Raw genomic sequence first — 4,962 nt, 5'->3', positions numbered from 1 at the left:
TTCTGAGGTTTTTGTAGTTTTTATTTTAAGATGAAATTCAAGCAAACAGAGCATTATCAAACATTTGATAGAAGTGTGTTTTGTAAATTGCTATTGGTTAATTAAAATAATGATATTAATTACTTTCTTTAAACTTTATAAAATTCAGAGCATAAGCATATAACTTAACACTTTGTTTCCCAGTAATCTTCTTCATATCAAGACACATTTGCCATTTTCTGAATTGAATATAATATATCTTGGTGGCATCTCATTTATAAAAATATTTGTTGGATACTTAGTAAGTGGAAAATTGAGGAAGTGGGACTTTTGAGAAAAATATAGTTGACCAGGGAAAGAAAACTGAGGAACAGTTGATTTGTTTTGTTTGTTTGTGAGCGTATGTAAGGTGTAATCTCATCTCTAAAGTCACGGGTGTATTAAGTGCCCACATGTTCTCTAAACAGGTCCCAGTAAGATATCGCAGAGAAATGCCATCCAGTAAGTAGCAAGTTGGCTTAGCTAAACCTTTGCAAAATCAGGAATCCCCATAGTAGTTTTCTGTCTCTCAGGTTACATAGGTAGCACCCCTTCTTATGGATTAGAACTGTTGTGTGTGTGTGTAAAAATTCTACTTGAAGAACCTGTGTGAGAGTGAATTCCTATATACCCTTTTTCTAGATTCACCAGGCATTAACATTTTGCAGCATTCACTTTACCATTTTATATAGTATTATTACTTTATTTTTGCTCAATGATTTGAAAGTAGATTGCAGATATCTTGGACCTTTGCTCATAAATACATTAGCATGTATTTCATAAAAACACAGACATTCTTATACTTAGTCATAGTACAATGATTAAATTTAGGAAGTTTAACACTGGTACAATAGTATTATCTAATATATAATTTATATTAAAATTTTTGCTAATTGTTTGAAAGATGTCCTTTGCAGTGACTTTATTCAAACACAAGATCATGCACTGCCTTTAGCTATGTAAGTTATGTTGTTTTGCAACATGTCACTTCTGTTCAGAAATAGGGGATATCCTTTTGACTCATCTGCTGATTTCTAAAAAATCAAATTACCCAGGTAAGAGGACCTTTTTCATTTTTTATTTTGAAAACTGGCTGAATTTTGGTGTTTTGCCTCAGCCCAGTCTATAGTGCAAAAAGGCTTGGTAAGCACTAAAGTGGGTACTGAAGCTTTCCTTTTATTTCATAATCCCAATTGTTTTTCTAGATCAATAGCTTCTAAATGACTGACTAAATTTTTGGATCCTATTCTCATGACTAAGCAAATGTTTGATTTGAAACCAGCCGAGTATAAATGTCTCTGTGCCTCTTAACTCTGTAGCTGTTCCTGGATTTTAGCACTGGGGAAACCAATCTATGCACCAAAAATGTCTAAGACTGGCACCAAGGTAAGTAAATGGTCATGCTGATTAGCCTACCCACTTTCTTTTCACCTCTTGATACATTGAAAGAAGCAAGAAGAGCTTTTGCTTCTTTGCCTGAAGGTGAGTATGATAGTTAGAAGATTAGGATTGGGAGAGAAGATTAAGAAATGCTTACTCTATTTTCTGCTGTAAGAGAAAATATCCCTAACAGTTTATTAAGGAACAATCTTTATATGTGGTGCTATGTTGAATACTGTATGAGTATATAATACGTAAATACCATGATTTCTTTTTTCCAGCAATGAATATTCTATGAACTTCCACAAGGATAGGACATGCTGATCAGAAAATTATGCGAAGTAGAAAGCTTTCAGTATTCAATGAAAATTTTGTTTAATGAAGTTTAGCGTCAACCATTAATATTTTAAAAGGACAAGGTAGATAGACCAATCAAGTGAATTAAATTCTACATCTCCTCTTCATTCAAGCAGTTACTTTTACCCTTTGAACCCAAATAAAGTGCCTAGTAAGTTAGGAAAATTGCCCTTAAATATTTGATTCATAGTTGCTGGACAGGATATTGATCCCTCAGGAAGAGCTTCAGAAATGAGGAAATACACCTTCATTCTGTTTTAGCTCTTCCACTGACCCGATGGTCTAAGGCAAAGCCACTGGTGCCTGATTTTCCCCCCTGATTTTTTATTGTGAACATTTTCAAACTCATTGAACCTTTTTTTTTAACCCCTCTCTCGAGGATACATTTATAGATTTTTTTTTTTTTTTTTTTTTAAGAGAGGAAAGGGGAAAGAGAGAAACATCGATTTGTTGCCTCCTGTAGACGCCCCGACCAGGAATTGAACCCGCAATCTAGATATGTGCCCTGACCGGGAATTGAACCCATGGCCTTTCTGTGCATGGGATAGTGCTCCAACAAACTCAGCCACACTAGCCAGGGCCAAACCCACTGAATCTTAATAAGAAAGAAATGGCAAATGAATACTTGTGTATCCTTCACGTACATTTTCTAATCATTAACATTTTGCCTTGTTTTGTCTCTGTCTCTTTTTACTAAACCATTCGAAAACTGATCTTAATACTTTCACCTTAAATATTTACAAGGACATTTCCCTGTATAAACATTATATTTTTATCATGTCCCCCAAATTTATCATAAATATAATACCTAATATTCAGACTATTCAAACTTTCCCTCAAAATGTGCTGATGGCTGGCTTTTCCCCGATGTAGGATCCAATGAAAGATTGATGGTGCATTGCATTTGGTCGTCATGTTCCTTTAGCCTTAAATTATATAGAACTGCCCCTTTACCCTCTTTGTTGTTGTTTCTTGAGACAATGACATTTTTCAGAGTTCAAACCAGGTGTCTTGTAGAAGTCCTGAAATCTAGATTAATCTGATTGTTCCCTCGTGTTTAGATTCCGACTAACCATCTATGGCAAGGCAGCTACTACATAGGCAACATCAAGTACTCCTTATTGCATCATTTTAGGGAACACCTGTTTATGTGTTCCAGAGTTGGTCAGTGTCTGATGGCTTTTCCATTTAGAAAATAGAACTAATAATCATTCTTGTCATTCAGAAGATTTGGGGATAAAAATGAGACAGTGTCTTTAGTGCTGAGGTTCTTGAAAATAGGTCATTGCACATCCCACTAAAAAGAATTTGAGTTCTTTAGAGGGATATCCATGTGCTTGTGAGGGAAGGCGTTACAGAACCATGGTAGATGAAAACATGCCTGCTTTCAGAGCTTTCCAAAGTAGTAATGCTGTGCTCTCTCTTATTTCTTGTAGCTGGGCTTTTTACTTAAGTTAAATAACTCTTGTCTGCTAGGCCTCCTCACTATCTTGCTAGCAATACAATCAGAGAAGTTATGGGCTTGGCAAAAAAGAACGTATTACGTTGGTTTTTATTACCTCTAGGATACTTGAGACACTTTTTTTTCTGCTGTATTGGATTAGTAGGCTATTTTACAAAAAAATAAACTTGAAAATGATAGGAATTTTTAATTTCTAGGTAAATCTGCACATTTCTTAGCCTTCTCTGCAGATTTGTATCATTTATTTATTTTTGCCCAAGAGCCAAAACCTCTCAGCTGACCACAGAGGAGATTTCATGGTCCTTCTACAAATGGAAAGTGAGTAGAGATGCAACACTCTCTGGGCCCTGAGATTTGGAAGTTCTCCCACTGAACGGAGAGCTTGGTCCTGAAGCTCAGTAATGGTTCCAGGAGAACATTAGTGCTTTGTTTCAATCCTAGACTGACTGGCTGCTTTGCTGGAGGAGGACAGCAAGGTGACCTTGTAAAACATCATGTATATTTTCACTTCTCAGATACTGATGCTAGACAAATGTGCAGAGGGCAGTAAGTATGAGAAACAGTGGAAGAAAATAAATGATGCTAATTTAATTTCCCATAGCATATCTCTTGCAAAGCCTCTTTTATTGTGTAATTAGTTGATCAAAAACCGAAGGTAAATTGAATTAAGAATTTTGAGTCTGTCTATTCATAGAAACGTTACCTTGATTTTTCTAAAGATCTTTCCATAGGTTTTGGGGAAAGCCTCTCAGACTCGGGATCAGTCTCGTTCTTTCTTTTTCTTTTTTTTTTTTTTTTAAGATTTTATTTATTTTTAGAGAGAGAGGAAGGGAGGAAGAAAGGGATGGAGAGAAACATCAATGAGTGGTTGCCTCTCACACGCCCCCAACTCAGGACCTGACCCAAAACCCAGGCATGTGCCCTGACTGGGAATTGAACCAGCAATTCTTTGGTTCGCAGGCCAACACACAATCCACTGAGCCACACCAGCCAGGGCTTGTTCTGTTTTTTCTTTTTTTTTTTTTTAAGAGAGTGAATGAAATGCTATATGCCAAACAAAGAGAGCTGTGCAAATAGGAAGACAGCAAAGTGAAATATGAAGTAAAATAAAATGAACCACAGATTACTAACCAGGAATTTGCACTGCAATCCACTTGCTTGCCTGCAACTGACTGATAACTTGCTAGTGACCTTAGGCAAGTTATTTAACTTATTTTTCTATAACAACTATACCAAAAGCTTATTAACAATTTTGAGCAAAGTATTAAACTAAGTGCTTTATTGACGTTATTCCACTGGACCCTCAGAACAACCCTGTGCAGTAGATATTGTTATCCAGTTTTACAAATGAAAAGACTGAGCTTCAGAGAATGGCCTGCCTGTCCAAGGTCATAGAGCCAGTAGCTAGTGCTGCTGCAATTTTGTTTATTTCATCTGTAAACTGAGGCTCTGTATCTAAATATGTGCTATGCTAAAATGGGAAGGAAGATGGAAGAGAGAAATTTGGGAAGGGAAGGAAGGAGATGAAGTAGATGATTTAGGGGTGGGAAGGAGTAAGGAAGCTTTTTAGGGAACAGGAAATAGAGTTGAAAGAAATGGGAAAGTAAGGAGGGGAGACTAAGATAGAAGGAAATAATTAATGGGGAACTATCTAGAAAGAACCACATGGGGTGGAAGGGAATGAGGTTTTATGCACATTTGTGAGTCATTCTTGGTTTCTTCCTCTCCTTTATTCTCTACATCAT

The sequence above is a fragment of the Furipterus horrens genome, unplaced genomic scaffold (genome assembly GCF_987537825.1).
Source record: "Furipterus horrens unplaced genomic scaffold, mFurHor1.1.pri manual_scaffold_1, whole genome shotgun sequence".
NCBI lineage: Eukaryota > Metazoa > Chordata > Mammalia > Chiroptera > Furipteridae > Furipterus > Furipterus horrens.
The sequence above is the reverse complement of the archived record's forward strand: the minus strand, read 5'-3'. Positions refer to the sequence as shown.